Source organism: Phyllopteryx taeniolatus, unplaced genomic scaffold, assembly GCF_024500385.1.
Source record: "Phyllopteryx taeniolatus isolate TA_2022b unplaced genomic scaffold, UOR_Ptae_1.2 contig_212, whole genome shotgun sequence".
NCBI classification, from domain to species: domain Eukaryota; kingdom Metazoa; phylum Chordata; class Actinopteri; order Syngnathiformes; family Syngnathidae; genus Phyllopteryx; species Phyllopteryx taeniolatus.
This window is the reverse complement of record NW_026903134.1, coordinates 1-12793: the sequence shown is the minus strand read 5'-3', so window position 1 is coordinate 12793 and position 12793 is coordinate 1. Positions and strand designations below refer to the sequence as shown.

At 47.3% G+C, this 12793-nt stretch overlaps 1 long non-coding RNA gene across 1 annotated transcript; it reads left to right on the top strand.

Annotated features, from left to right (window-relative positions):
- Positions 1-265: 265 nt before the first annotated feature.
- LOC133473209 (uncharacterized) lies at positions 266-9223 on the top strand. The gene is made up of 3 exons (XR_009786995.1): positions 266-1827; positions 5391-8636; positions 9092-9223. It is a non-coding gene; the product is annotated as an uncharacterized LOC133473209 (long non-coding RNA).
- Positions 9224-12793: the final 3570 nt, after the last annotated feature.

Sequence of the window (12793 nt, the reverse complement as noted above, 5' to 3'; positions counted from 1 at the left end):
CCATGGAAACAATGAGTCCCAACCTGGGAACAAAGCGTCCCTGGAACTCATCACGGAATACAGATGCAGTAATCCTGCGCTATATCACTGTTCTTGCTTCACGGTCCCACAATATTGCAGAGTTTTTTTTAACAGGTGTTCCCTTATTTTTTATAGTCTTTGTCCAATATTTTTTTTGTTATTCATTACTCTTGTTCTCTCTCAGTATATTAAATGTGTTTATGCTTGTCTGAAGACGCAGGTTGATCGAACTTTATGCGCCGCTGCTAAGTTTTGTGCATCTGAGACACTGTACGCACATCAAACGAGATCCCTGCATAATACACAACATGAGTCCCAACATGAGAAAAGATTAAGCAAACTATGTGTGTTTGTCTTTTTGTGTCTTGCAGACATCGCTGAAGAACTTCGTAGTGAGCGGCTGGAGCCAGAGCCCCCTCGCATTAAAGAGGAAGTGAAGGACGAAGAGGTCCACCACATCAAAGAGGAAGAGGATCCAATTTCAATTAAAAAAGAGGAGAAAGAACTGCACCCCCACATCAGACAGGAAAAGGAGGAGGATGTCACCAAGTTTCCATCGACTGGTGTACCTTTGAAAAGTGAAGATGAATGTCAAAGTGAGGAGAGCAGAGGGGCGGAGCCTCCAAGCAGCAGCTCAAGTCAACACATGACAACAGAAGGTGATGAAGACCACTGCGGAGGATCACCAGCAGACGGCCTCTTCGGTCCACTATCAGATAGTGATGACATGACGTCGCACTCAACTCATGATGATGATTGTGATGATGGAGAGTCTGAAATTGATGTGACATTTCAGACTGACAACAAACGATGTTCTCAGTGTGGGAAAACATTTGATAATAAGTATAGTATGAAACAACACATGAGAACACACACTCGTGAGAAACTTTTTGTCTGCTTAGTTTGTGGTCAAAGATTTACTCAGAAGGGAACCTTGAAAATACACATGAGAACCCACACTGGTGAGAAACCTTTTTCCTGCTCAGTTTGTTGTAAAAGATTCTCTCGAAAGGGACATTTGACAAGTCACACAAGAACCCACACTGGTGAGAAACCTTTTTCTTGCTCAGATTGTGGTCAAAGATTCTCTCATAAGGGAAACTTAAAAAAACACACAAGAACCCACACTGATGAGAAACCTTTTTCTTGCTCAGTTTGTGGTCAAAGATTCTTTGTGAAGGGAAGCTTAAAAATACACAAAAGAATTCACACTGGTGAGAAACCTTTTTCCTGCTCAGTTTGTGGTCAAAGATTTACTCGGAAGGGAAGTTTAAAAATACACACAAGAACACACACGGGTGAGAAACGTTTTTCCTGCTCAGTTTGTGGCCAAAGAGTCTCTTATAAGTATCAGGTTAAGACACACAAGTGTGCTGGTGAGAATAGCAGTGCTCAAGAAGATTTTAATGCAAGTGTAAATGTTTAATTTAAAAAGTAATTACTATTTTACTGACAAAAATGTACATTCTAGTATTCTGTGTACCAGCTTTTATTGTATCTGTCGTCTTGTTCTCCATAGCGACAATCCCCCCAAGCTGAGAACAATAGCACACTCGCCAACGACTTGAATACCTTCTACTGCAAATTTGAAAAGGTCGTGTGTTCTTCCATCACAGTCGGGTTTGGTGCTGCTACAAAAAAGGACAAACCCCGACTGCAACGGACAATCAAAACTGCTGAAAGAATTGTCGGTACCCCCCTACCCACCCTTGAGGACTTGCACGCTGCCAGAACTAAGACGAGCGTGCAAAATCCTCTCGGACCCTCCGCATCCCGGTCACCGGCTCTTCCAGCTCCTTCCCTCAGGTAGACGCTACCGATCAATGCAAACTAGAACTAGCAGACATTCCAACAGCTTCTTCCCTCTTGCGATCAACTTCTTAAACACCTAACATACAATTCCACTACAACATGCTGGCAATTTTTTGTCTTTTTGTCTTGAGTTTGTTGTCACATTTCTGTGGGGCCAATTATACATTACTCGTTCACTCACTGTGGTTGTCTCGCCACGCTGCACTATTTGCATATCTGTTGTTGACCAATACTGGCCACTCATGCCAGAGTAGCATCTGCACCACTTGCACACTGACTGAGGAGTATCTGCAAAATTTGCACAGTCAACATTTTTCCAGATTATCGCACTACTCGTCACTTTAAACCGCATACACTCCTTGAAGTCTCTGCGCCCTTTGCACAACGGTCATTGCACCGGACTATTGCAATATTAGTCATTTGAACCGCTCTAAGTGCTAGAGGACTCTGCATCTTTTTGCACAATTGTCCCAAAATAAATAAATAAATGTAGCGGCATTACCAGATAACTAGCAACCCTTTATTGCTCAGTGACTGTTTTTCCTCAATGTCTTGATGTCTCCAAAGTGTTCTCTGTCAATTGACTGTCTGTTGTCGTACTAGAGCGGCTCCAACTACCGGAGACAAATTCCTTGTGTGTTTTTTGGACATACTTGGCAAATAAAGATGATTCTGATATATTTTCTAAAAGCCCCGCGAGTGTAAAGAATTAACATTGGTGCCAAAATACTTTAAAGGGACGAGTTAATGGTCTGAACATGGGCACTTATTCCATCGTGCTGGACTCATAAATGATGTCTGCAAGAAAAAAGCCCTCCAACATAGATTCCGTAGTAGTTTTAGAATCCTTTCCTGATGAAATATTTGATTTTCAGCCAGATGTTGGCCCGCCCACATTTTGGACATGTCAGCCTGTCACAGCCTGACACGTAACAAGCAGGAGCCAATTACATTTCCTCATTGAACCTCTATGTTTTCCATGGTGTCATTTTTGCCCATATTGAAAGTCCGGGACAATAATGAGCGAAGATAGTGATAGTAAAAAATTTTTGGAAAGCTTGTTGTTTAAAAAAATGAAATGACTCCTTGAGGAAAGACGACAGCCACGTCATTCCACGTCAAGTAATGCTTGCAGATTTATTTACTCATACGTCAGCTCAATTTTGAGTTGAACAAATGTACATGTGCGTATTTATGTATTGATCACAAAGGCGTTTCTGTGGACGGCATTATGTGACAGACGTGGACTTTGGCTGGCTGTCGTAACGTCGGATGACCCATGACGAGGGTCTCCCGGCCGAACGCGTTACGTCCCGAAACTGAAAAATTAGACTGATTGTTGGAATATTTTCAGAGGTTGAAGCTGCCGAGAGTAAAGATGTCTGCATAAGTTTTGGTAATGATTGTTGACAGTTTAGGGACATTAAGCCACATTCTTTGGTTTCATGCATGAGGCTTGCAAGGGTGTGGCACTCGCCCGCCGTGTTTGTATGATTTTAATGATGACGCCCTAATAAATTAGCGATTGAGAATAATTTTGGGGTACTCGCTGTTGTTGATGTGGTGCAATAATATATGACCGCAATTAAAGATATAATACCAGCTTGCCCAAAGCGGCGTTTTTTTTCTTTTTTTAATTTCCTGAAAAGTTGTCACTTTGAAGGTGACGGGATTGCACCTGACAGCTACGATGTTTAAAATATGACCAATTACTGCCATTTCATAGGATAGTGCATTGCTTTTTCCCCACACCAGCTATGCCGGTACTTTCCAATCTTCGATTTTGGTGATGAGAAAGGGGCGTTTGAAAGAGAATTCGTTATTCACCCATTGCTCCAAAATGTATTGATATTGGAAATGACTGCCAGTTTAATATTCTTGAGCAAAAAATACAAAAGATTTGGACTATTATGACCCATACTTCCTTTGAGCAATGCATGCATTTTGTCCAATGTTTTAGTGATTACCATATCAAATAAGTGAATGATTGATTGAAATAAGACTGGAAAGAAAATGTGTTATCTTTAATAAAATACAGTTCTTAAAACAGTGAGTGCGACTCAATTTGCTTCTATATCAAATCCATTTCCCCCATTAAAAAGAATTGAATGTCTTTAATCCATTGGGAACCTTCCAAAAACAAAATGCTCTCAACTTAAAGCAAATGCGGCCCAAGCGACAAGGCCGAAGTGGAAAAACTGCAAAGCTGGGACACTGTGGAGGATCACAAGCAGACGGCCTCTTAGCTCCACTCTCAGGTAGTGACGACATGACGTCACACTCCTCACTCTGATGAAGATGATGATGATAAAACGTCCAAAGGTGTTATGGCATGTCACACTGACAACAAACGATGGAAATGTTTTCATTGTGGGAAAACTTTTGCTCGTAAGAGCGAACGACACATGAGAAGACACACTGGAGAGAAAGCTTTTGCTTGTTCAGTTTGTGGTCAAAGATTCTCTACTAAGTATTGGCCTAATAAACACAAAGTGTGCTGGTGGGAATCGCGGCGATCAAGAAGCTTTCATTGAAATTGTAAATGTTTAATATCAAAAGTAATGACTATCATACGGATTTACAAAAATCTATATTCGTGTTTTTTATCTACCACATTCATCATCGTGTTGTCTTTGTCTTTTCTAAAAACGTCCCGTGACAAATGTTCCAAATGAGCACTGGTGCCAAAATACACAAAGCAATGCATGCCTTCTTTTCCAATAATTTAGTGATGTCCATATCAAATAAATAAATGATTGATTGAACTGGACTGTCAAGAAGCAGTGACCTTTCGTGGTGAACTTATATGTCCAACAGTAAGGAAGTCAATTTACATGTATCTCAAATCCATTTTCCACATTGAAAAGAATTGAAATGCTTTTAAAGTGGCACTAAGGCAAAACATGGCATGTCAATTCGACACACCGCAGAGAAGAGTCATGTTAACAAGCCTGCCAAATTTGAATGAATAAAACTAATCGCTAAGAATATAAAATCAGGCTTCAAAATTGGAATAAACCTCTCATCTTAACGACGCTGTGGGCGTGTCGAATGGATGCGCCAAAAGGAATCGAGTTTTACTTACAAACGGGTCACGATAACTCATCCCGCAAAGCAATAAAGTTGTAGTTTTACACATAGGATGCAGCACTACTGCCCCATAAAATACTCATATCTAATGTGTCATCAGAATCAGAATCTTTATTTGCCTAGTATGTCAAAACCACACTTGGAATTTGTCTCCGGTAGTTGGAGTTGACAACAGACAGTCAATTGACAGAGAATACTTTTGTGACATAAAGGCATTGTCAAAAAAAAATAACAGTCACTGACGCGTGCTTTGTCTTTTTTGTCTTCTTATATTATTTAGTGATCCTTCCACTCTCTCCTTTTTTTTAGTTTGTCACTCCCCGCTAAAAGCCTTGTTCTGTTCAACTGATGGACTGTGATTCTCAATAAATATCCATCAAAATACATGTACACAAGCCAAATTTAGTAAGTGAGAATAAAATAATGACAATAAATGGAATATTACTTTCTTAGTTGTTTTGTTTCAGAAAGGAAGCGCAATGATCCCCTCCAGCCTGACTACGTGCCAAGTTTATTCAGTTTCACCTCCACCGCTGATCGGAATCGGGCTGTCCACAAACTGGAAAGTTGTGTACAATCTCAAAAGGTTTCGGAGAAAAGACTTGTGAGCACAAGTAGAGAGCTAGCTGCCGCAGCTCTTCTGATTCTGCATCAAATTCCTGCACCAGAAGCAGAGGTCCAGATGGATGAAGTCCCTGGGACTGAGGTCCAGACAGACGAGACACACATTGCGTCGTTACATGAACAGATTCAATCATCAAACACTGAATGTCGGTCACTGAGGGATAAAGTTCACAGTTTAGAAAGTGAGTTGAAACAGTGCACCCTTGACCCTTCACAATTTGATGACAAGAAAATAACATTTTTCACAGGACTGCCCAATTTACAGACTTTCATGTTCTTGTTTGGATTTGTGTTATTTTCTTCCTACCACTGAAGAACGTTCCCCCAAGTCTGCTCAGGAGATTTGTCTGACACTGATAAAGCTGCGTCTCAATCTGTCTGAGGAATTTTTCGGCTACCTCTTTGGGATTCATCAGTCAACAGTATCAATAATCTTTCGCCGTTGGACACAAGTCACGGCAAGCAGGCTTCCTCCTCGAATACTGTGGCCGTAAAGAGAAGACTTAAGATGCAGCTTCCCATTGTGCTCTTCCGGGGGGAACCCGAGGCGTTCCCGAGCCAGCCGGGAGACAGTCTCTCCGGCGTGTCCTGGGTCATCCACGGGCTCTCCTCCCGATGGAACATGGCCGGAACACCTCACCAGGGAGGCGTCCAGAAGGCATCCTAATTATATGCCCGAGTCACCTCATCTGGCTCCTCTCAATGCGGAGGAGCAGCGGCTCATCTCTGAGCTCCGAACTCCGAGCCTCTCACCCTATCTCTAAGGGCGAGCCCGGACACCTTGTGGAGGAAACTCATTTTGGTCGCTTGTATCCAATGTGTGTGTAATGCAATAAAACCTTACAAGCTGTAGCTGTACCACGTCCTTGATGAAGCCTTGCTCAACAAGTAATCAGAAATAAGTCATCAATTGTCATTGTCACACTTCTGAGGACCTAGGTTCAAATCTGTGTGGAGTTTGCATGTTCTCCCCGTGCCTGCGTGGGTTTTCTCCGGTTTCCTCCCACATCCCAAAAACATGCATGGTAGGTTGATTGACAACTCTAAATTGCCCGTAGGTGTGACTGTGAGTGCGAATGGTTGTTTGTTTGTATGTGCCCTGCGATTGGCTGGCAATCAGTTCAGGGTGTACCCCGCCTCCTGCCCGATGATAGCTGGGATAGGCTCCACCACGCCCGCGACCCTAGTGAGGAGAAGTGGCTCAGAAAATGGATGGATGGATGCATTTTTGCAACTTACTCTGACAGTTGCATACTTTACAATAGGTACTTCTTTCCATGTGTAACCAAGTATGGGCACCTCCATAAATAAATGCCAAACTGCGAGAATGCAGGGGTCCACTGTATTACTATGATTGATACTTGTTGTTTCATGCATGTTATTATTTTACACTTGTTCACATTTTATTGTTAATGTTGACCTGCTATTTTTATTATATCCAATAAACCTTAACTCAACTGACTGTCTGTCACGAGCGGCCATGCCGTAAGGGCAGATCCCCAAAAAATAGACTCCAGGTCAGAGGTCCGAACAATTTTAATTTCATGGAAGAGCATGTGATGGCGAGACATACGAAACTAAAGGAACTCACAACCAGAGAGAATCAAAAACAGATAACGCAGGGAGACACGACAAACGGTCCGTGTGGTATAATCGTATTGAGCCTAAATTTGGACAGCGGTCAGAACGGCGGCAAACACGGGGCAAAAACGAGTGAATATTCCGACACCCACACACTGTCACGGTGCCCCCTAAAAAGGCTGATGATTACAATGCATGACAGGTGCGTCACCGATGTCCACGCCCACCCAGACACTGCAACACAAAGAAAAACAACCATGACAGTATCCCCCCCTCAAAGGACGCCTCCTGGCGGACCACCCGGCTTCTGCGGGTGGAGAGAGTGGAAGGCCCGGAGAAGGGATGGATCTAGGATCCAAGAGCGGTGAACCCAGGAACGCTCCTCAGGGCCGTAACCCTCCCAGTCGACCAAATACTGCACACCCCTGCCCCTTCTTCTGCAATCCAATAGTTCACCCACAGTGTACACTGGCTCACCATCAACCACCCGCGGAGGAGGAGGAGGAGGAGGCACAACTGGAGGACACAGGGGGCTGGAGGAAACCGGTTTGAGCAAGGAGACATGGAATACCGGGTGAACTTTCATGGTGGGAGGGAGCCGAAGTTTAACTGCCACCGGGTTAACAACAGAGTCAATTTCGAAAGGACCAATATACCGAGGACCCAGTTTTTTAGAACCCCCGGCCAAATGCAAATCTCGTGTGGACAACCAGACCTTCTCACCAGGACGGTAGGGAGGAGCTGAGATCCGATGACGATCAGCTAACTGCCTGTTGCGAGCCTCAGTACGGGACAAGGCCGCCCTTGCATCCCGTCACACCCGATGAGCCCTTCGGAGATGGACCTGTACAGACGGGACGACCACCTCCCTCTCCTGAGAAGGGAACAACGGCGGCTGGTAACCGTATGCAGTCATGAATGGCGACCGTCCAGTAGCAGAGCAAACGAGGGTGTTATGCGCATATTCCACCCAAGGCAGGTGAGAAGACCACGACGAGGCGTGCTGATGGCAAACACAGCGAAGAGCAGCCTCAACATCTTGATTCGCCCTCTCAGCCTGGCCGTTGGTCTGTGGGTGGAAACCGGATGAGCGACTGTTCTCGTCTACTTTGTCGACCAATCAGCTCTCTCCAGCCACTCGTGTCTTGTCCAGGTGTTCCTCGTTGTCTCGTCAATTTGTTTGTATTTAGTTCCCTGGTTTCTTTCAGTTCCTGTCGGTTCATTGTCGTTGTCACATGTCTTGCCATGTCATAGTCGCCAGTTGTTTTTATCATTGTGATTAAATATTATTATTTTGAGATTCCCACACTCCTGCCTTGCCTCCCTGCTTCCCTGCAATTGGGTCCACCATGTTCTTGCCTTGCGTTCCTCGCCTTCGCCCTAACCACGTATGTGACAGAATGAACCGACCAGAACAGGACCCAGCGGGAAGAACAAGGCGTCACCCTGGACACCACCAAACTACCTCCCACCGTCCTCAGCCTGCCATCCATACCTACCCTCCTCCAGTAAGCCCTATCGTTCAGTCTTTTCTGTCCTTTTCATCGGGTCCCCCCACTTGTCCTAGTTATTCACCATGCCCTACTATTTTACATCCACATGTTTCTTTAGATTCAGATTTTTCTGATTGTGAAGATGGCCCTGATTTAGTTAACCTCCTGTCTGATTCTGAATCTGACACAGATTTAGATTTTTCTGGTTCCTTCCCTAGTTTATCCCGTCCTCGTCAGTTTTTGTCACGTCTCCCCGTTTCCAACCCCAGTGAGTCCAAATCCTTTCCCTCGGACCTTTTCTTGGGCACCCGTTTGGCCATCTACCCGGGACCGCCGCGTGGTGGCCAACGGAGGCGCTCAAGTAAAGGTCAAATTTTGCCCCCTCGTTGTTTTTCCCCTGTTCACAAGTCACTTAATTTGTGCACTCTTCCACTCCCGTACCCTCTACTCCCAAACCTCAATGGCGGCAGGCTGAGGAAGCGACTGCAGGCTCCCGTTCCTGCTCCTCGGCAGCTGCGGCAGGCTCCCGTTCCTGCTCCTCGGAAGCTGCGGCAGGCTCCCGTTCCTGCTCCTCGGCAGCTGCGCCAGGCTCCCGTTCCGGCTCCTCGGCAGCTGCGCCAGGCTCCTGTTCCGGCTCCTCGGCAGCTGCGCCAGTCTCCCGTTCCGGCTCCTCGGCAGCTGCGCCAGGCTCCCGCTCCGGCGGCGCTCGTCCAGCGGCCGCCACCCGCTCCCTGCTCCGGCGGCGCTCGTCCAGCGGCCGCCACCCGTCCTTGCTGCGGCGGCGCTCGTCCAGCAGCCGCCACCCGTCCCCGCTCCGGCGGGGCTCATCCAGCGGCCGCCACCCGTCCCCGCTCCGGCGGCGCTCGTCCAGCGGCCGCCACCCGTCCCCGCTCCGGTGGCGCTCGTCCAGTGGCCGCCACCCGTCCTTGCTCCGGCGGCGCTCGTCCAGCGGCCGCCACCCGACCCCGCTCCGGCGGCGTTCGTCCAGCGGCCACCACCCAACCCTATTGCCTGGCCCCTGCATTACCATTGGGTTCAGCACCGTAGCCGTCCGCCTGAATGGCCCTGTAAAGACCCTGGTGCTTGGCGTCCTGGACGACCTCCTGAACCGCTCAGCCAAGCACCTCACCTCGGGTGGCCTGGATGGCCACCAGACTGACCTGAGGGGTGGACTCTGTACCCTCCTCCAGGCCCCCTTCCGCCCACCCTGGGTTGGTGACTTTTTGATTGTTGTTTGGGGAACTTTTGGGATCCGTTCCTTTTGAGGGGGGGTACTGTCATGGTCTGTGTTTTGGTTTGGGTTGTGTTTAGTTGTGTTCCATGTTTTCCTGTGTTCCATGTTTGTCGTGTGCTCATTAGGTTGTTGTGTCCACCTGTTCTCGTCTACTTTGTCGACCAATCAGCTCTCTCCAGCCACTCGTGTCTTGTCCAGGTGTTCCTCGTTGTCTCGTCAATTTGTTTGTATTTAGTTCCCTGGTTTCTTTCAGTTCCTGTCGGTTCATTGTCGTTGTCACATGTCTTGCCATGTCATAGTCGCCAGTTGTTTTTATCATTGTGATTAAATATTATTATTTTGAGATTCCCACACTCCTGCCTTGCCTCCCTGCTTCCCTGCAATTGGGTCCACCATGTTCTTGCCTTGCGTTCCTCGCCTTCGCCCTAACCACGTATGTGACAGCTACGGGCACACACTGAGCATGCCGAAACATATTCTTTAACGTCCCTGCGTAGTCCCTGCCACCAGAACCGTTGGGAAATGAGGAAAAGTGTCCGACTGACCCCAGGATGGCAAGTGACTCTCGAAGTGTGTCCCCACTTCAACACCTCTGGACGTAAAACGACCGGAACAAACAATTTGTCATCAGGAACACCTCCCGGGGCCTGGACGTCCCTCCCCGCCTCCTCCACCTTCTTCTCAACCTCCCACTGAAGCGCTCCCATACAAATTGTATTTTATTGGAAGTAAGTCTAGTCAGAGGTCCCACTTTAAGACTGTAATCACGTATAAATCGCCTATAAAAATTAGTAAAACCCAAAAACCTCTGCAACTGCTTCCTAGATGTTGGAGTTGGCCAATCAACCACAGCCTGGATCTTGGCTGGATCGGCCCGAAGCTGGCCCTTCTCCACAATGAACCCCAAAAACTGTACCAACTCCGCATGGAACTCACACTTCTCAGCCTTGACGTAAAGACGGTTTTCCATCAAGCGTGCAACACCATGCGGACATGTTGGCGATGTTCACGTAGATCACGGGAAAAGATTAAGATGTCGTCCAAGTACACAAAACAGAATACATTTATCATGTCCCGGAGCACATCATTAATAAGACACTGAAACACAGCGGGTGCATTGGTGAGTCCAAAAGGCATGACTAAGTACTCAAAATGACCTAATGGAGTATTGAACGCAGTCTTCCACTCATCTCCCTCCTTCATCCTCACCAGGTGATAGGCATTTCGCAGATCTAATTTTGTGAACACCTTTGCAGACTGCAAAGGGGCAAACTTCGAGTCCAACAGCGGGAGAGGATACTTATTTTTTATCGTGATGTCGTTAAGACCCCGGAAATCGACACAGGGTCACAGGGTCCCGTCCTTTTTATCGATAAAAAAAAATCCGGCACCCATTGGCGACGATGAGGGACGAATCAAGCCAGCAGCTAGCGAAGTGGAAATATAATTCTTTAATGCCTCTTGCTCAGGCTTGGAAATCTGATACAGCCTCTCACATGGTAGTGGAGCCTCGGGAATCAACTCTACGGAACAGTCGTATGGACGATGCGGAGGCAAAGACTGGGCGCAATCCTTACTGAACACTAGTTGCAAATCATGGTACTCAGCCGGTACTTTAGCCAAATCGATGTGCTCGTCTTGAACACGGGGGGTGGTAGTCAACATGGCAGACTGCAGACAGTGAGAATGACAAAATAGGCTCCAATTCACAATCTGTAGTTGATCCCAATTAATATCTGGATTATGAAGTTTTAACCACGTTAATCCCAGCACAACTGGAGCAGATTGACAGGGCATTACAAAAAATCGCCGCGATTCGCTGTGGTTACCCGAGAGCTTTAAACACAGTGGAGCCGAAATATGTGTTGTAACCGCCAGGAGACGCCCATCCAAATCAAGAACTTTTCTCGGTTTGCTAAGTCTGTACAGTGGACAATTTAGAGTCTCTATCACATAGGAGTCCACAAAACACTCATCAGCTCCGGAGTCAATTAACGCGGAAACCTTCACACTGCCGCCAAATCTCGATACTTCACCCGGCAATTGTAGTCTCTTGTTGTTGGATCCAGTTCTCAATTCACCGGGTACCAAGTCTTCATCAAAATACTCACAAGATGAGACGTTCTTTCCGGAGGCAGAAGGTGCTATCACCACCACCTGGCCGCTCTGCTTGGAACGCGTAGCGTCACTTCCCCGTGAAGGTCTCGCCATGCAGGTGGATACCTTGTGCCCTGGTCGGCCGCAGTACAGACACGCCCCCGCTCTCATGCGTCTCCGACGTTCCGTCTCCGCCAGTCGCCCCCCACCGAGTTGCATCGGCTCCTCCACGGCCGTCGACGCCGAGGTGGATGGGGGAACACAGGCGGCATCTTCCATGGCGGACAAAGACTGTCCCGGGGAAGCGGACTCATAAAAAATGCGCCGTTCAGCCGCCCGCTCGCGCTGCCGTTCCCTCAGTCGACTGTCCAGTCTAATGGCTAGTCCGATCAACTCCTCCAAATTAGTGGTCTCGTCCCGGGCCGCCAACTCATCTTTGACGGCAGGACAGAGTCCCCGACGAAAAATGCCGCTCAACGCAACATCGTCGAATCCACTCTCTGCTGCCAGGATGCGGAACGAAATGGAGTATTCGGCTAACGACAAGTCCCCCTGGGAATGGTCCAACAACCGGCTACCGGCTTCCTTGCCCTTGACGGGGTGATCAAAAACTCTCCTCAGTTCAGATTCGAATGCCGGGAAGGAGGACCGTAACGCTGGGTTGGCGCTGCTGACCGCCATCGCCCATGATGCCGCCTGACCCGTAAGTAGACTCATTATAAAAGCCACCTTTGTCTTATCCTGGGCATATACGTGACCGGTTGTTGGTCAAATACTAGGGTACATTGATAAATAAATTGACCGCAGCCGCCGAGCTCCCCAGCATAACGAGGTGGATTTG